This window comes from Loxodonta africana, chromosome 2 (genome assembly GCF_030014295.1).
Source record: "Loxodonta africana isolate mLoxAfr1 chromosome 2, mLoxAfr1.hap2, whole genome shotgun sequence".
NCBI classification, from domain to species: Eukaryota; Metazoa; Chordata; class Mammalia; order Proboscidea; family Elephantidae; genus Loxodonta; species Loxodonta africana.
In genome coordinates, this window is record NC_087343.1 from 70,528,896 (window position 1) to 70,555,116 (window position 26,221).

The 26,221-nt window shown below is 38.1% G+C and overlaps 1 protein-coding gene across 7 annotated transcripts in view; it reads left to right on the forward strand.

Annotated features, from left to right (window-relative positions):
• The first annotated feature begins 240 nt into the window (after positions 1-240).
• The window catches only part of ERBIN (erbb2 interacting protein), a 170,254-nt gene continuing 144,273 nt past the window's right edge, over positions 241-26,221 (forward strand). For all 7 annotated transcript variants that reach the window (XM_064272670.1, XM_064272665.1, XM_064272682.1 and 4 more), the window contains exon 1: positions 241-529. The gene's annotated coding sequence lies outside the window, so the exon portion shown is untranslated. The remainder of the gene's footprint in view (positions 530-26,221) is intronic.

The following is a 26,221-nucleotide window of genomic DNA, read 5'->3' on the forward strand; positions in this document are numbered from 1 at the left end:
CCGCCCGGCTCTGGGGGCGGCGGCAGCGAAGAGGAGGTGGCGGCCTAGTGCGGCCGAGGCTCGCCGAGCACCTCGGCGGCGTCTAGTACCGCGTCGGCCGGGTTCCGCCTCCGTCGGGTGTACGGGGCGCCCGGGGCCCGAGCCCCAGGCTCCCCGCGGACGCCCCCTCCCCGGAGTGCGGGGAGCTGGTTTTCCGGGTTCCCCTGGACGGAGCTGGATCCTGCTTCTCGCCGAGGCAGGAAGTGAGTTTCGCACGGTAATTCCGGGCGTGTCACGAGTGAGAAGTCTCCCCCCCCTGCGGAGAGCCTACTTGGGGCTGGGAAACTCCTGCAAAACTCGAGACCCGGAAACCAGCCCGCATCCCAACCCCCACCAAAGCAACCTACTCTTCTTACTGCGGGAGGCCGCTCCACATCCGCTCTCACCGGAGGGAGAAATTCGACTGGATCCAAAGTGACTCATGAAGGAAAGGAAATCATGTCAGGCGAAGCCTTGAAAAAGCTGCCCTGAGACACTGCCCGACCGAAAGGTAATTTTCACGAAAAGTGTCTAGAAGTCACAAAGTTCGTGGGCCAGGAAAGACTTTAGTGTTTCTCACTTTTCCGCAAAGTTGCCCTAAATTCTCTTGTAATATCGAATATAGTTTAGTTGTTACATAGTACTGAGGTTCCCCCCCCCCCCCCACTTTTTTCCCCTCTACCATCTAGGCTCTGGTTATTTTAAAAGATTTTAAGAATGCGGTGGGACGGAAAGTTCTCTGCAGTCGGAGAAAGAGTGCCTTTGTTTAGCACAAGGTGCAGAAGTTTTACTTTTCCTGAACATATACAATGTATATTTTTTTTATTAAGTTGCTGAGTCTGGCAACTCTTGTTTTGGAAGAAAGGTCGCTGCAGCGAGTGGTTTGCTTTTAAGAGATGGCAGCCACATTTGTTCATACTGTTACCGATTATTTTGGTTAATTATATACAGAGATTTTGTAGTTCAAGCCCTTATAAATATATTGGAGCTTATTAACAAAAACAAAAAAGCGTTGCCATTCTTAATCGTTTTTCTGGGCGGGTAATATATTTCTTTAGGTAATAACTTGTTCCTTTCAGACGTTTAGAACCTTATAATACTTATTTCGTTAATTGAAAGCAAGTATCTGTTAGATTTTTCCTGTAACTGTCCTAGTAGGAAGAAAAAGGAGGGGGTAGGGGTTATGGATGAAGAGAGGTATACTTAAAAAAAAAACAAAAAACAACGCACCTGTAACTGGTTTGATTTGCGTGCCAGGACTTTGTGTAGGAAGAGAAGTAAAAGGACTTTCGTGGAAGTCACATTGATTTTGATACAAAGCAGTACTTTTTGAATAGTGCAGTATTTACATTTTTGTATTGCCACAAATGTTTTTACCAGGTTCTGCTTAATGCCAGGTACCTACTGAGGGGGAGAAATTCATGAAGCATGGCAGACGTTCCACCAGTCAGAGTTATGAACACTTCTGAACCAATGGGTTGTCTTCTTAGATAAAACTAGTTTTGGTTGCCGGAAACCCGGATTGTTTTTTCAGTGGTGTTTTAGTGTGTCTGTGTTTTGAAGTTTAGCTTTTCCCGGTACTTTTGTGGTAAAGGAGGGTGAAGATAATATACTGTGCTTTTGAATAAATATTGGATAAATACAGTATTCCGTTGGTAGGTGTATCTTTATAAATTGATGTTTTGCTTGCCCATGAGACCTCAAGTAGTTACCGGAAACCTGAGGAAAAAGTTGCCTTTCTTTAGTTCAAAGAAGAGGTGATCTTAAAAATCAGAATCAAGTATTTCACAGCTTGTTCTTTGTTACTTTACTAACCACATTTCAAAAAGTGAATCTTTTAATTTTTAGTATGTATCGTTTTAATATTTTCCCAGAGCCTAGTCTCTAGACCTGTGTGTGTTTGTGAACCACCAAGCAATTATTATTATGTCAAACTAGCTTTATCAAGGAGTTTAAAATGCATTACTGATTTACTTTGTGATTTTGGAATGTATGGTTAGGCAGTGGAAGAGGTTATTCTTGGGCATCTGAAAGAGCGGAACAAAATAAATGACATTGAACTTCAGTTTCCTTATATGGCTTATACTTGGCCTCAGAGTACCAAAGTCTTAATAGAGCAAATCTTTTACAGAGACTTAACTTTGTGAAGATGTTTCTCTATATTAGTAAATTTTATTTAAAAAAAAAATTGTAGCACCTAAATATTTAAAACCGGTTATAAGCTATAGTTCTTGACTTTTTTTCATTGTTGAGGGAATAGTAGTATGTTTAGATGCAGGCAACACATTTTTAAAAGTGAGGTGCTCACCTTTGTATCTGTGTTTGGGTCCTTTTTTTCCCCCTCAGCAAGGTGTAATTTGTGGTTCACTTAGAATTCTATGAGTTTAGTGTTGAATTTTAGGTTTATGAATGAATTTTAGGTTTTAATCTTGTCAAACAATAAATATTTTAAACTCTTTTTTAAAAATATAGTGACAAAGGTTTGATAAGATACTTGTTTTAGAGAGACAATCAGTTCAAGTATTTTAAATGGCTTCAAAAATTTGGATATTCTTAGTATCGTGGGTTTTCTTGGATTAAATTAGCAAATATAGAGTACTTCCAAAGTGTTTTGCTTATATTGCACAAAATACATATTTAATGGCTGTTTGTTGAAGGTAATCATGTTTTCATTAGTGATGTATTTAACTCATCCGTCAACTAATCATTTCAAGTAGTAAGATACGAAGTCAGCCTGCTGCTTGTGATCAAGCTATTGGAAATTTTCCACATATGAAAGTTTGTGGAGGCTCAAATATGGAAACCAAATTTTTATTGCATGGCATTCCTTAGGATACCCTGCTGGGGTAGTTAAGAGCTATGGCTGTTACCAAAAGGTCAGCAGTTTGAATCCACCAGGTGCTTCTTGGAAAATGAAGTGATAGCCATAACTGGAGATTTTTATATATATCATTGGTAAATCTCTAAAATGGTATCGAAGTATTGGTAATACCTTATGTCTAAGAAACACACTTTGACAGTTTGGAAAACTATGTACATATCTAGGCATTTTATTTTTTATTTTGATTTAGATGAAAGTTTACAGAACAAATCAGTTTCTCATTAAACAGTTAATACATGAATTGTTTTGTGACATTGGTTGCCAACCCCGCAATGTGTCAACACTCTCCACTTCTCCACCCCAGATTCCCTGTTTCCGATTGTCCAGTTTTCCTGTCCCTTCCTGCCTTCTTGTATTTGCTGTTGGGCTGGTGTGCCCATTAGTCTCCTATACATCATTAAACTGTGGAGCACATTCCTCATTTATGTTACTGTTGGCCCTGTAACAAAACCAAAACCAAACCTGTTGCCTCAAGTCAGTTCCAACTCAAAACAACAACAGCGACAAATCTGTTGCGACTCACAGTGACCCTGTAGGACAGTAGAACTGCCCCACAGAGTGTCCAAGGAGCAGTTGGTGGATTCGAACTGCTCACCTTTTGGTTAGCAGTCAAGCTCTGTTTAATCTTTGGCTGAAGCGTGAACCTCAAGAGTGACTTCAATACAGCATTAAAAGGGTATCTGGGGGGTCATTCTCTTGGGGTTTCTCCAGTCTCTGTCAGAACAACAAGCTTGGTCTTTTGTTTTTTGTGAATTTGAATTTCATTCTATATTTTTCTCCTACTCTGTCCAGGACCGTCTGTTTTGTTCCCTGCCAGAGCAGTCAGTGGTGGTAACCTGGTACCATCTAGTTGTTCTGGGCTGAGTCTGGCGGAGGTTGTGGTATTTGTGGTCCATTAGTTCTCTGGAATAATCCTTCCCTTGTGTCTTTGGTCTTCATCATCTTGGATGGGACCAGTAGATGTATCTTAGATGGCCATTCACAGGCTTTTGAGAACCCTAGTCGCTACTTACCACAGTTGGATGTAGAACATTTTCTTTATAGACTGTTATACCAGTTGAGCTAGATATCCACCAAGATATCTAGGCATTTTAAATAATTGCTTATAGATTATGTGATTTAGAGTTTAGAGATAGATTATGACAATGTTTAAAAGGATTTGGGATTATGCAGAACTTTAGTGATGGACAGCAAAGTAGTTTTGTTTTTTTTTTGGTAATTGCTACTTACCCATGTTATCTTTAAATGCACCTTTACTTTGTTGCTTGCATTTTCATTTTAACTCTTTGCGTTGCTCATCCATTTCTTTATCTGTTCCATGATTTATTTTTTTCTGGGAATACTGCATTATAAACCCTTAGTGATGTCTTTTTTCCTTTCCTGACTACGTGTGCGTATGTACATTGTGTTTAGCTATTCACAATAAAGATTATTCAGTTTTTGAATGCATACTATTTGCTCTTGCTACAGAAAATGTATAAATGAATTATGTTGTATAATATCTACTTTTAAATTTTCTAAGGAAATAAGCTCAGCAATTCTTCTGCCTTTCTCTGATTTATTGCACATTATCGTTACTATTATTGTTTATTTCTGGGTGCCTATTTTTTTTTATTATCACTATTTAACTCTTGGCCATACTGTCCCTAGTTTTAAGGTTTATCTTTTTAGCTTTCTCCTCTTCAACCCACTGCTGTCGAGTCAATTCCAGCTCATAGCGACCCCATAGGACAGAGTAGAACTGCCCCGTAGAGTTTCCAAGGAGCGCCTGGCGGATTTGACCTGCCAACCTTTTGGTCAGCAGCCGTAGCACTTAACCAGTACTCCACCGGGGTTTCGTTTTTCCTCTTAGGTATCCTAATTATAAATAAAGAAATCTAGCTGTTCAGCTTTCTTTTCTAAGTACTTGAGCTTCCTATTTTTATGATTAGCTTCATTTACTTCCCCTATTTTCTTCATGTTCAACTCTGTTGTTTATATTGTTGCCCTTCCCTTCTTCCCCACACTTTATTGAAAACACAGAGTAGAAAAACTTCTTGGTGAACCCCATTTAATTCCAAATAATCCTTTTACATTTCAACTTGGTTTATATGCCACTGTTTTAACTTGGATACTTATTAACATATTATTATACTTTGTTTCCTTACTTCTCTCTTTTTTTCTTTAATGTCTTCAGAATTACCTTGCTTAGTTACTGTTACAATAAGATTCTTACCCTTTATACCTCAGGTTGTTGTGGGTTCTTATACTAAGACTCTGCACCTTTTTTTTTGTTATGCTTTTGACCTCTTAAATCATATGAGGTTATTTACCTGCACTTTCTTTTTCCATTTTGTTCCTTTCCCTCCTGTCCTGTAGCAGCCATATAAAACTTGTTGCCATCGAGTCAGTTGTGACTCATGGTGACCCCACGTGTTACAGAGTAAAACTGCTCAGTAGGGTTTTCTTGGTACAAACAGTTAAGCGCTTGTAAAAAAACTGCATGGGAGCAGTGTCTGACCTCCTCTAACCCCAGGAGGGGGAAGAAGAATCAAGATAACAACCCAAGGCTGATTGCTATGAGGCAGGGTCAGACATGCCTCCTGTCTGCACCATATCTACTAATTCTGACAGCAACCGTTCCTCCCACAGCACTCTACTTTTCTGCTGGGTTCGGTAATTTCATTGCAATAGATACACAGAACTCACAGACCATACTCGAGATTATGGGGTTTATTAGAGAAGTTAACAGTTACAATTCAGGCTCAGAAACACTCAGGATACAGTTCTTCCGTCAGGATAGCCTCTTCCCAACTGTGCTTGCAGGGAAGCCTCTCCCTGGCCCTCAGTCTCTGCCCAAAGGCACTCAGCTTTCTATCTGCATGGGCTGGGAAGCCCACCACACCATCTCCTCCTGCCAAGTCTCTGCTGCTGGGTCTCTCCTTCCTTGGTGGTAGTGGGTTCTTTCTCTCTGCCCTGGAACTGGCTCTTTTTTAAGGCAAAACTGGCCGATCCCCTTGGTAGGCCAATTCCACACAATCACTTGGGTGGGAGTTACAAGACCATGGTGAGAAAGGCCATACTAAGTAACTGATCACACCACTGCACTTAACTGTTAGCCAAAAGGCTGGCTGTTTGAACCCACCCAAAGGTACCTCAGAAGATAGCCTTAGCAATCTGCTTCTGAAAGCTCACAGCCTTGAAAATCCTATGGAGCAGTTCTACTCTGGCTCATGTGGGGTTGCCACGAGTCAGAGTTAACTGGATGGCAACTAACAACATCTTTACAGCAGCAGATTGCCAGGCCTTTCTTTTCACAGCACTGCTGAGTGGATTTGAACTGCAAATCTTCAGGTCAGTGGTCAGCATAAACTGTTGTGGGGCCTTTCTCTATCACAGTGTCCCTAAGTTTTGGAATTATGTTCCTGTGTCTGCTGTCTCTAAACTGTGGAATGCTATCACTAATTTTTATTCTTGAGTCACTTCTAGTCTCAAAGATGTGTCAAATTTTTTCTAGGCACCAGTAGATGAAGGCGTTACCGGGTTTTATAATGATAGCATGTAAGTGAGGAGCCCTGGTTGCCCAGTGGTTAAAGCACTTGGCTGCTAACCAAAAGGTCGGTGGTTCGAACCCACCTGCTGCTCCATGGAAGAACGATGTAGTGGTCTGCTTCTGTAAGAATTTACAGAAACCATATTGGGCAGTTCTGCTCTGCCCTTTAGGGCTGCTGTGAGTTGGAATTGTTTGGTTTGTGGGTTTGTTTGGTTTGTGGAGTATGTAAGGCAACAGAAAAAAGTATACATAGAAATTAATTTGGTAAAGTAAGACCACTTATCTGGAGATTATCTGTGGTTTTAGGTATACAGGATGTAGAGAAAAACTAGAAAATAATAATAAGACAAGTAAGCCATCAAAATGAACATAATAAAGTCTGGGGATTTCACTTATAGGGACATCCTTATTCAGAGCCCATTTACTTTTGTATGAAGCAGGCTTAGTTTCCTGGCTTTTTGGTGTATTAGAAGGAATAAGAAAGACAGGCACCTTGACAGCATCATGAAGTAATGGCTATAGTCTTACAATGAGTGAATAGAAAAATGGAAAGAAAACTGAATAACTTAGGAAATAGAGTAGCCTGGAGCACTTTACTTTTGGGCAAAATGCATAATACATTTCTTTTGCCCTTAGGAGGATGCACTCTATTATAGCCTGGTGTGATTACAATAACAGTCCTAATGGAGCTGTTAGCACCCTTTTTGGTTTTAGGATCCCATTGAAAACAACAACAGTCTGCCTTGAGCATTATAATCTTTTTGAAACTGCCTGGAATGAGATTGACAACAGCAATTCTAAAGATTAGATAGGAACCTTAGGGGGCAGTGAGTTCGTTAATGGAGAAGGAATAACTCAGAAAAGGTGAGAATGGTTACACAACTCGAAGAATATAATCAGTGTTACTAAATGGTACATGTAGAAACCGTTGAATGGTATACGTTTTGATGTGTATATTCTCAACATCAACAAAATAAATAAAATTATAGGATTAAAAAAATCAACTGAAAAACAACAGCAACAACAAAAAACAAACCCATTGCTGTGGAGCCGATTCTGACTCATGGCAGCCCTGTGTGTTGAAAAGTAGAACTTTTCCATAAGATTTTCTTGGTTATAATCTTTAAGGAAGTACATTGCCAGGTCTTTCTTCTGCAATGCTGCTGAGTGGGTTTGCACCACCTAGGGACCTTTTAGGGTCCCTTCGTACTCTTAAAAATGATTGAGAACTCCAAAGAACTTTGGTTTATGTGGGTTATACTTATTATATTTATCATATTAGAAATTAAAACTAAAGGACTTAAAAATAGCAAGAAATCATTATAGGTTAACATAAATAACATTGTTTTAATGAAAAATAACTATTTTTCAAAACAATATTTAGCAGAAAGAGTGGCATTGTCACGTATTTTGCAAGTTTTTTTTTATGTTCAGTTTAATCACAGACAGCTGGATTCTCATATCTGCTTCTGCATTCAGTCTGTTGCAATATGTTGTTTTGCTTGAAGTATGTGAAGAAAATCCAGCCTTACACAATAAGTAGTTGGAAAAGAGTGAAGTATTTTCATAGCCTTTTTAGATTAAAAAACTGTGAATATTTTTTGATATTCCACCAAAATTTTACTAGAAACACCCAAACCCACTGCCATTGAGTCAATTCCGACTCATAGTGACCCTACAGGACAGAGTGGAACTGCTCCATAGGGTTTCCAAAGCTGTAAATCTTTACAGAAGGTGACTGCCACATTTTTCTCCTGCAGAGCAGCTGGTGGGTTTGAACCGCTGGTGTTTTGGTTAGCAGTCGAGTGCTTTAATCACTGCACTTTGGTTTTTAAAGGTTAGTTGCAGTGTGAAACCTGAATACATATCAATGAACTTTTCATTTCTTGTTATCTTAAAATCCATGGGTTTATGTTTTACTTTGGATGAATCTTTTACCTATTCATGATTTTGTAACTTCATGTATTGTTGATGTGGAAAATATTGGTTCGTTGAATTACGGTATTTTTACACAATATAATGTGCGCCTTCTGCATTAGTTTGCCAACTGCTCCCATCTCCCATGAGGTATTTTCATAAGCACACTATGCTAGTTTTATTTTTATAGCAATATGTAAAAAAGTCAGCATAGTGGTGCTTATGGAAATACCTTGTGGGTGGAAGGCAGGGTTGGTTGGCAAACAAATGTAGAAGGTGTGTATTATAGGAAACCCTGGTGGCATAGTGGTTAAGAGTTTGGCTGCTAACCAAGAGGTAGGCAATTCGAATCCACCAGGCGCTCCTTGGAAACCCTGTGGGGGCAGTTCTGCTCTGTCCTATAGGGTCGCTATGAGTTGGAATCGACTCGATGGCAGCAGGGTTTTTTTTTTTTTTTTTTCCTATAGTACACATATTTTCTAAATGTTGACAAGATTGATGATGCAGTAGGAAAAAAACCAAACATTTAATATCACCACTAATCTAGTAGGAAAAGCCTTTAAATGTTGTGTGGAAGATAAAAGTTTTTCTAGATTTCTAATTTTCTATTTGAAAGCTCAAATTTTAATCATTAGTAACAAATATCAGTTTTTTTCCCTTGAAAAACTTACAGGCTTACTTGGTTTATTTTCTTAAAAAAAAAAAAAAGGCCACCAAGTTCCTGACCCTGAGTAACATTAGTTTGTCATTTGTTCAAATAGGTTTTGATGCTGTTTCATGAAAAAAGAACTAAACTTAGCTCATAAATCAAACTAATTACACAAGTGCTTTTTTTCAAGATTCCTATTCCTTCACATTGAATATTAAAAAGAAATGAAGAGTTGAGATTTAATAAAATTATTTTTTACTGCTTTCTTGAAGATATTCTTAAGGCGACATTTAAAAGGAAATCTGGGAATATGTGGTAGCGCTGGTATAGCTTGATGCCACTGCCTTTATTTGTGCTAAGGTGCCAGCAGTTTTATCCACCATTGCTTTTGCACTGTCAGTATAAAATGTCAATATAATGGAAAAAGGCAAATGACATTTTAGCATTATTATGAAAATAGATTTGACCTGAAAGATCCCCTAAAAGTATCTGTGGACTTCCAACACCTGTGACCACACTTTGAGAACCTAGATGGTTTTATTGGGATTTATGGAGCTTTCATTACTTTTTCCCATTTTTCTTTGTCTTTTTGGTATTGCATTCTGGTGAATCTAATCTTTTGGCTCACTTACTTGGTCTTCAGTTTTTTTCAACTTTTTAATTACAATTTTTTAAAAAATGAAGTTTCAAAGAACTTTGTTGCTTTTTCATTGGAATCAGCTTTTATTTTTCAGTTGCACTTTTGGACATGTAACCTCTTGGATCTCTCAGATGTTATTATTTTAACATTTTTTGTTTCCTCTACTAACACAGTTGACCTTATTGTGTTTGGTATATCCATCATGCCTTTGGTTTTTCCTCAAATGTTAGATTTTTCATGGTGGCTAAAGTTTTATATTATGGTCTAGACTAAACTGGATTGATCATTTAAGTGTTATTTCCCCATCTCAAGTGAATCCCTGTTTATCCAGCTTTGGTAATTGCTTAGAAGAGGAAAGGAAGGAATATTTAGCTGAAACCTCTTTTTTTTTTTTTTTTTTAAATTTTTATTGTGCTTTAAATGAAAGTTTACAAATCAAATCAGTCTCTCACACAAAAACTTACATACACCTTGCTGCATACTCCCAATTGCTCTCCCCCTAATGAAACAGCCCGCTCCCTCCCTCCACTCTCTTCGTGTCCATCGCCAGCTTCTAGCCCCCTTCTACCTTCTCATTTCCCCTCCGGACAGGAGATGTCAACATAGTGTCAAGTGTCCACCTGATCCACGAAGCTCACTCTCACGAGCATCCCTCTCCATCCCATTGTCCAGTCCAGTCCCTGTCTGAAGAGTTGGCTTTGGGAATGATTCCTGCCCTCCACCAACAGAAGGTCTGGGGGCGTGACCACTGGTGTCCTTCTAGTCTCAGTCAGACCGTTGAGTCTGGTCTTTTTACAAGAATTTGGAGTCTGCATCCCACTGCTCTCCTGCTCCCTCAGGGGTTCTCTGTTGTGTTCCCCATCAAGGCAGCCATTGGTTGTAGCCAGGCACCATCTAGTTCTGCTCTCAGGCTGATGTAGTCTCTGGTTTATGTGGCCCTTTGTGTCTCTTGGGCTCGTAATTACCTTGTGTCCTCAGTGTTCTTCATTCTCCTTTGATCCAGGTGGGCTGAGACCAATTGATGCATCTTAGATGGCCACTTGCTAGTGTTTAAGACCCCAGACGCCACTCTGCAAAGTGGGTTGCAGAATGTGAAACCTCTCTTTTAGGGTGTGTGGGTAGTTGGTTCTCTTGGTCTGTTTCCTGTCTCTCAGAGATAACGCCCCTGTTTTTGCAGTACTGCTGCCTAAGTGTTAGCTCTCTCACAGTACAGAGAGCTGTACTGGAGGCCTTAACCATGCTGGGGTTAGCCACTTTAGCATGGAATTAGTGCAGCTGTTCTGCCATGATTTTATTACCTGGCTAACTGCCCAGGACACACTTTCCGCAATGCTTGCTAAGAAAACTTACCCTTTTTTGAGATCCCACTTTGTGCTTGTTTTGGGCATCTGGTTCTTCAGTTGTGTTGTGTTTTGTTGATGTTTTCTACCCCCCCCCCCATATGCTCTGTATTTTCTAGAAATTCCTTTCTGTTCTGATCTGTAGGTATACCCTGACCAGTTTTTCAGCACTGCTATAGGGAAACCCTGGTGGCACAGTGGTTAAGTGCTTTGGCTGCTAACCGAAAGGTCAGCAGTTCAAATCTGCCAGGTGCTCCTTGGAAGCTCTATGGGGCAGTTCTGCTGTGTCCTAAAGGGTCATTAGGAGTTGGAAGTGACTAGAAGGCAATGGGTTTTATATGGTTGCTATAAGTCAGAATTGACCTGACAGCAACGGGTTTGGTTTTTGGGTTATAGATTTATTGATGGAGCCCTGGTGGTGCAGTGGTTAAGAGCTCAGCTGCTGACCAAAAGGCAGGCAGTTTGAATTGACCAGTCACTTTTTGGAAACCCTATGGGGCAATTCTATTTTATCCTGTACAGTCATGATGAGTCGGAATCTACTTCATGGCCATGGGTTTGGTTTTGTTTTTTTACAGATTTATTGTAATTATTCATATTTTAAAGTTTCAGACAATCATGAAACATACAGAAAAGTTGGATGCATGTTATAAAGAACTTTTTTGTTCTTGAACCATTGATAGTAAAGTTGCCAACCTGATGCCCCGTTGCTCCCAAATACAAAAACTTCTCCCATATAACAAATGACATCATAACTGTCAATATCAGGATGTTAACACGAATGCATTGCTTACTAACATCTAACTTTCAGACCTTATTCAGGTTTTACCGGTTTTCCCAAAAATGTCTTTTAGAGCAAAATAATTCAGTTCAGAATCACGAGTTACATTTAGCTGTCAGGTCTCTTCAAATGTCTTCAACCCAGAACAATTTATGTCTTTACTTTCATGGCTTTCACACTTTTGAGGATTATTTTCAAAATCTCTCAGGTTTTTTTTTGTAGTTATAACACCAGTTATTTTGTAGAATACCCTCAATATGCCTTTGCCTGCTGTTTTTTCATGATTAGATCTTTGATTAGATTTCCATGATTAGACTTTTATTAGATTTCCTTTCTTAGATTTTTGGTTGGTGATGTAAAAGTGATGCTGCATTCTTCTCATGGCATCTTATCAGGTGACAGACTATTTCAGTTTGTCCCAGTACTGATGTTGTTCACTTTGATTATATGATGAAGGTTGTGACGGTCAGGCTCCTCTTTTGTCAAAGTACTCTTTCTCCACTTGTAATTAATAAGTACTGTGGGGAGGTAGTTTGAAACAAGGAACCCTGGCGGTGCAGTGGTTAAGTGCTTGGCTTCTAACTGAAAAGTCAGCAGTTTGAACCCACCAGCTGCTTTTTGGGAGAATACTTCTGTAAAGATTATAGCCTTGGAAACCATATGGGGCAGTTCTACCCTGTCCCATAGGGTCGCTATGAGTTGGAATAGACTTGATGGCACACAATAGCATTTTGAAACTATGTAAATATTCTGTCCCTCATCAGACTTATTTGTTCATTTATTTACATCTATCTAGACTCATGATTTCCTGTAATTGTTCAGGGGCTTATAATCCATTATCGTTTAGTATTTTTAATGCTGAATCTTTCCTTATTTGTCCAGTAAGAACCCCTTCCATCTGACTTTTCTATTTTCTTTTTGAGATGTCTGTTCCTTCTTTGAGCACTTTCTTCCTTTCTAGCACAGAAAGTCATACCTGACTTATCTTCTGTTTTAGTGGGAAATGGTACTTAGATGCCAAGATCTGGTAATTGCATGTGCTTATTTCTCTTGGGATGTTGCTATTCTCAAGCCTTCTTAGTGTACAGAGATAGAAATATTTGTACACACACACACACACACACAAATTTACATCTATATTTCTATATCTAACCATGAGTTCACAATAGTATCTCCAATTCAAATCCAGCATCACGGGGTTCATTCTTGTTTTTTTCCTTTCCGTTTTTGTAACTCATCCGTGACAGTGAAGTTTTTTTTTTTTTTTCTATACTTTTTTGTTAGGGAGATGAGGTAAACATTTGTTCAGACAGACATTTTGAACCAGAAGTGTCTGCAGTCCAATTAATTTCAGAATAAATTCTAAAGTGATAAAATTCTAAAACTTAAAAAAGACAAGCTTTATTTATATGGTAAAATAAATTCAGGTGGAATATTTTATTCCTCAGTAATTCCAGGCTACTATGTGAAAGGTGAAGGAGCCCTGATGGCGAAATGGTTAAGCACTCTTCTGCTAACCAAAGGGTCGGCATTTCCAACCCACCAGCTGCTCCGTGGTAGAAAAGACCTGACAATCTGCTCCCGTAAAGATTACAGCCTAGGCAACCCTATGTGGCGGTTCTGCGCTGCTGTATAGGGTCACTATGAGCCAGAATCGACTCAGTGGCACCTAACAACAACAATGTGAAAGGTGGGTGGAGAGAATCTAGTACTTTTTTTTTTATATTGGACAAGTTCCTTGTGGAGATAATGCTGGAAGCTTAGGTTCAATATGAGTGCAGTGACTTTGATGCAACTGTGTTTTCCTCTATTGAGAATAAATTGTTTATTTGATCCCAAAGTTTGGAGCATGTATCTACCTTCCTGATAATATTGTCCTTGGAATTTCAGATTAGACCAATTCTGGAATCTTGGGGAATTTATATTTGTATTCGGGTCAGTGCAGGAAACCTGTAATCTAAACATTAATTTCTTTTTGCCAGTCTAGAATAAGTTGGTATGATTTCCCTATCCCTGGAGATTTTGGAAATGACTTAAGAGGAATGCTGGGATATCCTTTTGTGATTAGAGTAGATTTATTCTCTGTCTTCTAGGAAAAGATAAGGATCCTGGTAGAAGCAAATTGATCCTTTGGGTACCCTGTTAATCTCTGAGGATTTCAAAGGCTTAGTTAATTGTCTTGGGGCAAACTGCTGAACAGCAGAGGCTGTATGTAGTGGATGCTGTTTGATTTGTCATAGATACTTGATATCAATATAGTATCCTGTCTGTGCTTTTGAAAGCTGTTCCCAAGCCAGAAATCCTGAGAGTCATCCTTCTTACCTTCCTGTCCTTAGTCATTGAAATCAATACTGTTTCTTTCAGTTCTGACTTTTAGGTACCTATAGAGTGAGATGAAGGAGCCCTGGTGGCTCAGTGGTTAAATGCTCAGCTGCTGACTAACCAAAAGGTTGGCAGTTTGAACCCATCAGCCAGTCCTCGGGAGAAAGATCTGGCAGTCTGCTTACTTAAAGATATATAGCCTTGGAAACCCTAGGGGGCAATTCTACTCTGTCCTCTGGGGTCCTCTGTGGTGTTGGCGAAGAATATTGAATATACCATGGACTGCCAAAAGAACAAACAAATCTGTCTTGGAAGAAGCACTACCAGAATGCTCCTTAGAGGCAAGGATGGCGAGACTGCGTCTTACATACTTTGGACATGTTGTCAGGAGGGATCGGTCCCTGGAGAAGGCCATCATGCTTGGCAGAGTACAGGGTCAGCAGAAAAGAGGAAGACCCTCAACGAGGTGGATTGACACAGTGGCTGCAACAATAAGCTCAAGCATAGCAACGGTTGTGAGGATGGTGCAGGACCGGGCAGTGTTTCGTTCTGTTGTGCATGGGGTTGCTATGAGTCAGAACCAACTTGACGGCACCTAATAACAACAGTGGGGTCGCTGTGAGTCAGAATTGACTCGGAGGCCATGGGTTTTTTTTTTTAGTGGCTTGAGATACTTTAGGGTAGAATAGGAAGGCTAGAAAAGGTATAAGCAGTGAGAGGCCTTTCATACAAAGGGCTAAAGCAATTACCTTATCATTTTTCTGATTATAAAAATAATGTTATAAAAATTCAAATTTAGAAATACATAAATAGAAAAATGAAAATTCTGTATGATACCATCTCCCAGAGATACTCCAATCAGTGTATTGTGTGTTTTTCTGAACACTTCCATATATTTTCTAACATCAGTGTACCTGTATGTACGTGTATAACCCAAAAACCCACTGCGATAGAGTTGATTCTGACTTCCACTAATAGTAAGAGTGCCTCTTCGTGTGCATTCTTGACCAAACTGTATATTAGGTACCTTATAATACTTGTGCAGATCTGAGAGAGGCAACATGGTACAGTATGTAAGAACATAGGCTCTAAAGTAAGATAGCCTGGGATTAAATACACAAGTTACTAATTAAGGAGCCCTGGTGGCGCAGCAGTTAAGCGCACAGCTGCTAATTGAAAGGTTAGCCATTTGAACCCACAAGCCACTCCATGGGAGAAAGGACCTGGTGATCTGCTCCCATAAAGATTACAGCCTAGGAAACCCTATGGATCAGTTCTGCTCTGTAGTGTTGCTATGAATTGGAATCAACTCAGTGGTACCTAACAATGACAACTACTTAATTTTGAGATTAGCAAGTTAAATGTAAGGATTCTTTCAGGGATATTAGATATTTGTATACTTTTGTGTTCCATATGATTTTTCTTGGTTTGTTGCTTATCCTTATGCTTTGGTTATAGTGTTTGCTATATAGAAGTTTAAGTTTTATGTAGTCTGTTTGTCAGTCTTTTTGTTTGTGCATTTTGGGTTTAATGCTATTCTTAGAAAAAAGAATTTACTCAAAAATAACAAAAATAACCTAAGTTTTCTTTTTCTTTTGACTTGAATAAAATTATCGTCTAGCTTCATTTTCCCTAAATTTCCATCCAGTTGTGGTGACACTATTTGTTGGAATAAATCATTGTTTCACCTCTGAAATTTTACTTTTATCATATAGCAAACTACCAAATGTACTTAATTAATCTATGTCAAGATCTTTAAAAATTTGTTTTTTATGTTGTTATATCTTTTTTTTCTCTTTATTGTATGCTTTCATATCAGGAAGCGTCTCTTTATTATTCTACTGTTTTTAAAAGAATTTTCCGGGTGAGCTTAAGAATGGTTTTTATCAAGTACTAAAAATAATTCTTGTTGGTATGTTTATTGGGAGTACTTTGAATTTATGGATTAATTTAGGAGCTAACAGATCACTTTATAGTAGCACGATCTCTTTTTCTAGGAAGGTATGTTTTCATTTATATTTTATATCCTCAGTGGAGTTTATGATTTTCATGTTATATCCATATTTCTTGTTAATATGTGTATTTCTTTTTTTTTAAGAAATACGTACACTTCTTGTAAATTTTATTTCTGAAAACTTTTTTGGGGAAAGGTGAGGGTTGCTATGAGTCACAATTGACTTGACGGCAATGGGATTGGCTTGGGTTTGGGTTGTTACTATGAATGGGACTTTGTCATCAATTGTATTCTAGCTGGCTGTTTAAATAGAGGAAAGCAACTGATTTTTCATAGTTTTGTTTTATTACCTACCACATTGCACTGAAGATTTCCAAAAAAATTGCTAATAGATTTTCAGTTGATACGCTTGGATCTTCTATATAATTATAGGTTCACATATAATAGTTTTACTTTTTATTTTTCTAATTAATACTTACAAATTACATATTGTATTTTCTAATATTGATAATTAAATTAGAAAGTACTTTTAAGAACAATTGTTATTTAATAACTCACTATTCTTTTAACTACAAAAATCATCCCTTAGTTTCCTTCTATTGTTTGAGGTCATCACCTATCCTGATTAGTTTAATCTGCAGTAAGGGGATAGAGAATATTTATTGCCACCCAGGGGCTTCTATTTAATCATACTATACTTGCTTTCTCTGGCAGTGTCTGGTTGTGGGCATAGGAAGGGAAAAAACAATTTGCTTAACTCTGAGTATCATTTGTTAGAAAAGCAAAAATCCCTGGATTGAATCTAGAAGTTGGTCCCTTTTACTCTTCTCCTACCCCTTAACTGCCCCTTGAAAATGTCTTCAGTATGCTTTTTGATTTTTCTCTGGGGAAAAAAAAAAAACTAATTATAAACATTTTTCTTGAGCTGCTTAGTATATAGTATGATAAACTCGGTGCCGCTGAGTTGATTCCGGCTCATAGCCACCCTGTAAGACATAGTAGAACTGCCTCACAGGGTTTCCGTAGCTGTAATCTTTATGGAAGCAGACTGCCACGTCTTTCTCCAGCGCAGCGGCTAGTGGGTTTGAACCACCAACCTTTCAGTTAGTAGCTGAGCGCTTTAACTACTGTGCCATCAGGGCTCCTTATGTACTATGATGCACAGTAATAGTTATGCATATCATTAAATGACATTCATTTCAGTGCTTTTTTTTGATGATAACAGTAAACTCTCACTACACGTACTAAATTTAATGTTGCCCTAAGGTTGTTTGCCTCTATGTATACCCTAGGGTTTATTTTTGTCAGTTTATGTGTTTCATTAACCTTGATCTTACCCTTCTTGTAACACTTTCAATAGATAATTTGATTAAATGAAAGGTGTGTTCCCCAGAATGCTGATAATCTTCTTCATATTCAACGGATTTTTATCACCAAAAGTGACTAGAAATAATTTAGTATAAGTAACTGCCCCCCCCCCCCGCCTTTTTTATTTTAATTAAGAGAAGAGGAAACTATTGGTCCAGTGGAGGAAGTGAAATTCTGGCTATCATTTAGAACTGACTTGACGCACTGGGTTTTTTTTTTTAGTTTGTTAGTGTGTTAGTGACAGAAGTGAGGTTAGAAAAATAAATCCATGTTTTCTGATTCTGTGAATTTTCCCCTTACACTATCGTTTTGCTGTTCTAAGGTACATAGTTTTTTGAGAATAATATAATTTCCAAAGATTTTTAATAAGTGTTATAGAAAGAGTTCTGGTTTCAAATAAGTGAGGAAACCCTGAGTTAATATACTTTTGGGGGGAGGGGCAGGTACCAGTTTGTCATGGATGATTGTTTTCAATTTTAGAAATAACAGGAATAAAGCTCAATTTACAACAAAATGTGTTAGCATTGATCTTTGAGCCAAGAAGTTCAATATAAAGGTTTACCCTAAAGCAGTATGTAATTCTGATATATGATTTCAGATTTATTTTTACTGACATATATCACAAAATAATGTAATGTACATATTAAAATTACATGTATTGAATATTTGGAATGATTTTTTTTTTAAAAAGAAATGATACGCTTTTGGTAATTTATATCCATAGTTTCTGGAAAATTAGAAATTGGGGTATTGGCCTGTTTTATTTCTGGTAATTGCAAATGATTGTAGGTGAAAGTGGAAGCACTCTAATCACTGAATTTTTTAGCCATTTATAGTTCTATAACACTTACTTGGCCTCTTTGTACATTCTACTCATCCATCACACCCAACTCAAGTACCATCGTTTTCACTGAAACTTCCTCCAATATTTACTGTTTTCCCTACCTTGGTGGTGCAAATGGTTAGGTGCTCTGACGGTTAGCCGAAAGGTTGGTGATTTGAAACGACCAAGAAGCACCTTGGAAGATAGGCCTGGCCATCTGCTTCCGAAAGGTCACAGCCTTGCAAACCCCATGGAGCAGTTCTGTTCTGCACACACTGGGTCACCATGAATTGGAATGGACTCCATGGTAACTAACAACAACACATGAATATTTTGGTTACCACAACTAATTTTTTCTTATTTTTATTTTTAAAGTAAAAATAAAAATTCAGGCATTCTTCTCCTTTCTTACGTTCATATGTTTCACTACAGACTTTTCTTTAGAATTAAACTTTTTTTTTTCTGACATAATTTTAGATTTACATGCAATTTTAAGAGATCTGCAGAGAGATCTTAAGTACCCATTATCCAGTTTCCCCTAATGGTAATATTTTGCAGACCTGTAATACGATATCCCAACTAGGATATTGAAATTGATACCATCAAGGTAAAGAATAGTTCTATTGCAAGCATCCCTCTTGTTGCCCTGTTATTACCACACACCTCTTCTCTCTTCCTCCGGCACTTTGTCTTTTCAAAATGTTATATAAATGGAATCATGATATGTATATAACCTTTGTAAAAATGTTTGTTATGTTTTAGGTGAAAGTTTACCATGAAATTAGTTTCTCATTCAAAAATTTATACACAAATTGTTTTATGACATTGGTTACAGTCACTGCAATTTGTTAGCATTCTCCCTTTTTCCCTTTATACGCTGGCTTCTCCCTGCCGGTTCATCCAGTTTTCCTGTCCCTTCCTGCCTTCTCATCTTTGCTTTTAGGCAGGTGTTGCCCATTATGTCTCGTATGTTTGATTGAACTAAAAAAGCGTATTCCTCATGTATGTTATCATTTGTAGACCTGTCTAATTTTTGGCTGAAAGGTGGACTTCAGGAGGTGGCTTCAGTTCTGAGTTAGCAGGGTGTCTGGGGACCGTAGTCTCAGGGCTTCTTCCAATCTCTGTCAGACCAGTAAGCCTGGTCTTTTTTGTGAATTTGAATTTTGTTCTACATTTTTCTCCCCCTCTGTTGTGATCCCTGTCAGAGTGATTGGTGGTGGTAGCCAGGAGCCATCTAGTTCTTTGATATGTAACCTTTTGGAGCCATCTAGTTCTTCGATATGTAACCTTTTGAGATTGGCTTTTGTAATCAGCATAATCCCCTGGGGCTCGTCCAGGTTGTTGCTAACACCAATCAATAGTTCATTTTTATTGCTGAGTAGTATTCCATGGTATGGATGTACCACAGTTTGTTTAACCCTTTACCCACTGAGGACATCTGGGTTGTGTCCAACTTTTGGTTATTATGAAAGTTGCTTTGAACATTTTTTTACCCTTTAAAAAAAATTATGGTAAATATAAAGGTAACTAAACATTTGCCATTTCAACAGTCTTCACATGTACAGTTCATTGACGTTAAATATATGCTCATCACCATTAACCATTCTCGATTTTTCCCGTTACTCTTAACAGAAGCTGTTTTTTGTGTGAACTTAAGTTTTCATTTCTTTGGGGTAAATGTCCAAGAGTAATTGCTGGGTTGTATAGTAGTTGCATGTGTAGTTTTATAAGAAACTACCTGTACCATTTGCATTTCCACCAGCAAGGTATGAGAGTGACTTTTTCTGTATCTTTGTCAGCATTTGGCATTGTCACTATTTATATAACTGTTTATTAAAAAAAATTTATTTTCATTTTAGCCATTCTGATAGCTTTGCATTTCCTGAATGGCTAATGATGTTGAACATCTTTTTATGTACTTATTTGCCGTCTGTATATTCTCTTCAGTGAAACGTCTGGTCATGTCTTCTGCCCATTTTATAATAGAATTTTTTTTTAACTGGTGAGTTTTGAGAGTTCTTTATATATTTTAGATATTAGTCCTTTGTCAGATACATGGTTTGTAAATATTTTATCCTATTTTATGGCTTGTCTTTTTTTTTCCAAATTGTGGTAAGTACATAGGTAACAGAACATTTGCCATTTCTACTGCCTTCACATGTACAGTTCTAGGATGTTAATTATGTTCATCATGTTGTTCAGCCATCCACTGTTCTAGAATTTTTCCATCACCCTTAACAGAACTCAGTGTCCCCTGAGCATTTTGTCTTCCCTTTTTATTCCTTCCCATCTGCCTCTGGTAACCACTAGTGAACTTTGGTCTCTATGCACTTGCCTATTCTAAGTATTTCATATAATGGAGATCATATGTGTCCTTTTGTGACTGACTTATTTAACTCAGCATAATGTTTTCCAGGTTCGTCCATGTTGTAGCATGAATCATAACATGGCTTTTCATTGCAGGGTTGTTGGGCTTTTTTTTTTTTTTCTGTAGAACGGAAGTTTTTTTTTAATTTTGATGAGGCCCAATTTTATCAGTCTTATGGATTGTGTTTTTGGTGTCAAGTCTAAGACCCCTTGCCTAGTCCTAAATCCTGAAGATTCTTCTCCTTTGCATTTTCTGAAAGCTTTATAGTTTCACATTTGAATCTGTTATTTATTTATTTTTCCAAATTTTATTGTGTTTTAGATGAAAGTTTATAGCACAAATTAGTTTTTCATTCAAAAATTTTATACACAGATTGTTTTGTGATATTAGTGGGAGTCCCTACAATGTCTCAACACTCTCCCCCTTTTCCCTTTCCACCTGGGTTCTCAGTGTCCATTCATCCAGTTTTCCTGTCCCTTCCTGTCTTGTCATCTTTGCTTTTCGGCAGGTGTTGCCCATTTGGTCTCATACACTTGATTGAACTAAAATACATGTTTCTCACTTGTGTTGTTTGTTTTATAAGGCTGTCTAATCTTTGTCTGAAAGGTGGACTTTGGGAGAGGCTTCATTTCTGAGTTAGAAGGGTGTCTGGGGCTGTAGTTCCTCCGGTCACCATCACCAGTAAGTCTGGTCATTTTTTGTGAATTTGAGTTTTATTCTACAATTTTCTCCCACTCTGTCCAGGACCCTCTATTGTGATACCTGTCAGAGTGGTGGGTGGTGGTAGGTGGGCACCATCTAGTTCTTCTGGGTTCAGGCCAGTGGAGGTTGTGGTTCATGTGGTCCGTTTGTCCTTTGGACTAATATTTTCCTTGTATCTTTGGTTTTCTTTGTTCTCCTTTGCTCCAGGTGTGCTGGGACCAGTAGAGGTATCTTAGATGGATGCTTGTAAGTTTTTAAGGCCCCAGACATTACTTAACGAAAGTAGGATGTAGTACATTTTCTTTATGAACTATGTTATGCCAGTTGACCTAGATGTCCCCCAAGACCATGGCTTCCAGCCCTCAGCCCCAGTAACTCAGTCCCTCAAGGTATTTGTATGTGCCTAGGAAGCTTCTATGATTTTGCCTTGGTCAAGTTGTGCTGACTTCTCCTATATTGTATGTTGTCTTTCCCTTCACCAAAGTTAACACTTGTCTACTATCTAGTTAGTGATTTCCCCTCCCCACTTTCCCTTCCCTCGTAAGCATCAAAGATTGCTTTTTTCTGTGTGTGTAAACCTTTTCTTGAATTTTTATAGTAGTGGTCTCATCATACAAACATTGTCCTTTTGTGACTGACTGGTTTCACTCAGCACAGTGCCCTCCAGGTTCATCCATGTTGTGAGATGTTTTCTGGATTCATCATTGTTATTTATTGTTGAGTAGTATGCCATTGTGTGTATGTACCATAATTTGTTTATCCATTCTTCTGTTGATGGGCACTTAGGTTGTTTCCATCTTTTTGCTATTGTGAATGGTGCTGCAGTGAACATGGGTGTGCATATGTTTATTTTTGTGACAGCTCTTATCTAGGATATATTCCTAGGGGTGGGATTGCTGGATTGTATGGTATTTTCATTTCTAGCTTTTTAAGGAGGCGCCATTATTGTTTTCCATAGTGGTTGTACCATTTTACATTCCCACCAGCAGTGGATAAGACTTCTAGTCTCCCCACAACCTCTCCAACACTTATTATTTTCTTTTTTTGTTTTTGGTTAGTGCCAGTAATGTTGGGGTGAGATGATATCTCATTGTAGTTTTGATTTGCATGAAGCACTTACTTTTGAAGATCAAAGACCACAGCCTTTAGTGTGGATTATACTTCAACATAAAACAAAAACCTTCACAACTGGACCAATAAACAACATCAGACAAACAGAGAAAATATTGAAGTTGTCAAGGATTTAATTTTACTTGGATCCACACTTAGTTTCCACGGAAGCAGCAGTCAAGAAATCAGATGATGCATTGCATTGGGCACATCTGCTGCAAAATATCTCTTTTAAGTGTTAAGAAGTAAAGGTGTCACTTTAAGGACTAAGGTGCACCTGACCCAAGCCTGGTGTTTTTTGTTGCCTCATATGCATGTGAAAGGTGGACAGTGAATAAGGAAAACTGAAGAATTGATGCCTTTGAATTATGGTGTTGTCGAAGAATATTGAGTAACCATGGACTGCCAGAAGAATGAAGAAATCTGTCTTGGAAGAAGTACAGCCAGAATGCTCATTAGAAGCCAGGATGGTCAGACTGTCTCATATACTTTGGACATGTTATCAGGAGGGACCAGCCCCTGCAGAAGGACGTCATGCTTGGTAGAGTGTTAGCAAAAAAGAGGAAGACCCTCAATCAGATGTATTGAGGGAGTGGCTGCAACAGTGGGCTCAAGCATAACAGCCATTGTGAGGATGGCACAGGATCAGGCAGTGTTTCATTCTGTTGTACATAGGGTTGCTATGACCAGAACTGACTCAGTGGCACCTAACAATAATGGCCTTAGATTTATTTTGAGTTAATTCTTGTATAAGGTGTAAGGTTTAGGTTGAGGTTTTTTTTTTGCGCCTGTGGACGTCCAGTTGCTCTGGCACCATTTCTTGAAATTTGTTTTTCTCTTGAATTGCTTAATATTTTGTTGTGGTTCTTTCTAAAGCTGTGTATATACTTAAAAGACTGCCTCCCCCCCCCCATTACACTTTTCTGTGACTTGATTTAATTTTCTTGTATTCTTTAAATGTTGTTGAGAGCTGTCAAGTTGATTCTGACTCATAGTGACCTCCATGTGGCAGAGTAGAACTGTCCCCTAGGGTTTTCTTGGCTGTAATCTCTATGGAAGCAGATCGCCAGGTATTTCTCCCGCAGAGCTGCTAGGTTGGTTCAAACCACCAACGTTTCCGCTAGCAGCTGTGCATTTAGCAGTTGTACCAGTGGGGCTCTTTTTTTAAATAGAATTATTTAAAACAGAATCCCTGTATGTTCAATTTTATTATTACTATTAATTTTAATATATATAGAAATAAGATTGAGGTGGATTTTCATAGGATGTGTATACTATAGTTACAAAGATTTTTCTTGTATTACATTCTAAACAATTCTGAAGTGTGAATTTGCTTATATAATGAATGAATGTAATGAATGCACAGTGTATATAATGAATGTAATGAATGAGTAATGAATGCACAATGTTGTTGACAAAATTTACAGCAAGTATTCTGTAGCTCTCAAGGCGCTTTTGTAATAATTTCTTTTTATCATAAGAAGAGGAAGAGAAAATACATATATATAAAACCTTAGATATGAGGTAGGTTAATGTGCTTCACAGATGAAGATTTTTTTGTACTCTTTACTTGATCTAAGGAGAAAACTGACATGGATGGATACAATATTACTTAGGACCCTAAACGATTACAGTTCTAATTTGGACTTTTCTAGCTGGGTAGCACACAATTTCAGAACTTTACTTTCTAAAGAAAACTTGATGTACTGGAATTCTATTTTGCTTATTGATGCTTTAGAAATGAGTTGAGGAGATGGTTTCTTTAACTTTCTTTCAAGAAAGTTGTGAACTATTTATGTCTGGATAGAAGGCTATTCCTTCTCTACAGAGGGTACTTGCTATTACAAAGCTCGTACTTTTCTTAGGAGTCCCGTTTAGATCTGTTCCTGGTACTTAATGTAACTGCTTTAATGAGACTGCTAAAAACACCAAAGAAAATGATACAGATGATTTTGCTTTAGGAGATTTTTAGACGGTATTATCAGTCACATGTCTGTGCTATTAAAAATCCTTAGTCATATTCCCAGGAAATGTCTTAATTTTGGGCAGCCTGAGTTTTGCTTGACTGAGTTAGCTAAAGAAAATGTATGTATTTCTAAGTAGTTGAAGGAGGTGACTTGCAATGAGGTGTTACTCAATACTAAATGATTGAATATTGGAATGTGACTACCTCTCAGAGAGATTTAATTCCTCCAGCTAATGTACATCCATTTCCTTTTTCACCATAGTTAAGTACCAGGGTTAGTTGGCTTAAATAAATAAGCAGATTTCAGTTTGAAATAATTTTGGTTTACAGAAGAGTTGTAAAGATAGTCCAGAGGGTTCCTGTATACTAACATTTGACATAAACATATTTATCAAAACTAAGAAGTTAATCTTGGTACAGTGCTCTTTATTAAACCATCAACTTTATTTGGACTCACCAGTTTTTTTTTTTTTTTTTTTTTTCCCGCTAAAATCCTTTTTATGTTCTAGGATCTAATCCAAGATAAAACATGTTGCATTTAGTCTTCATGTCTCCTTAGTCTCCTCCAGTCTGTGACAGTGCCACAATCTTTCCTTGTTTTTCACGACCATGAAGAGTACTGTTTGGATGATTGTCCCTAAATTTTGGGGTTTTTTTTTTTCCTCCCCATGATTAGACAGTGATTTATGGATTTTTAGGAAGAATATCACAGAGGGGAAGTGCCCTTCTCAATAGCATATCAGAAAGTATGTGATATTAACTTAATTCATTATTGGTGACGTGAACTTTGACCACTTCGTTAAGATAGTGTCTGCTCGGTTTTTCCACTGTGAATTTACTGTTTTTACTTTTTCATACTTCATTTGTTAGAAACCTAGTCCACACTTAGAAAAATCGCACCAAACCTGTTGCTGTTGATTCTAATTCATGACGACCCCATATATTACATGTAGAACTGAGCTCCATACGTTTTTTTGGTTGTAATCTTTATGGAAGTAGATCACGAGGACTTTCTACTGTAGTGCTACTGAATGGGTTCGAACCACCCAACCTTTAGGTTAGTAGTTGAGGGCAAACCATTGGCGCCACCCAGGGACCTTGGCCCACACTCAAAGTGAGGCAAGTCAAGCTCTACCTCCTTGAGAGAGGAAGTTTTCAAACAATTTGTAGGTAGGTATATGTTAAAATCATTAAGAACCTGAGACATGCAGATGACACAGCCTTGCTTGCTGAAAGTGAAGAGAACTTGAGGTACTTACTGATGAAGATTAAAAACTACAGCCCTCAGTATGGATTGCAACTAAACATAAAGAAAACAGAAATCCTCACAACTGGACCAATAAGCAACATCACGGTAAACAAAAATATTGACGTCAAGGATTTTATTTTGTTTACATCCACAGTCAATCCCTTTGCAAGCAGCAGTTAAGAAATCAAATGACGTATTACACTGGGCAAATCTGCTGCAAAAGACCTCTTTAAAGTGTTAAAAAGCAAAGATGTCAGTCACCTCATGCATGTGAAAGTTGGACAATGAAGACTGAAGAAGAGTTGATGCCTTTTAATTATGGTGTTGGCGAAGAATGTTGAATATACTACGGGCAGCTAGAATAACAAACAAGTCTGTCTTGGAAGAAATACAGCCAGAGTGCTACTTGGAAGTGAGAACGATGAGACTTCATCTCCTGTACTTTGAACATGTTATCAGGAGGGACCAGTCCCTGGAGAAGGGCATCATGCTTAGTAAAGTAGAAGGTCATTGAAAAAGAGGAAGTCCCTCAATGAGATGGATTGACACAGTGGCTGCCACAGTGGGCTTAAGCATAACAATTATGAGAATGATGCAGGAC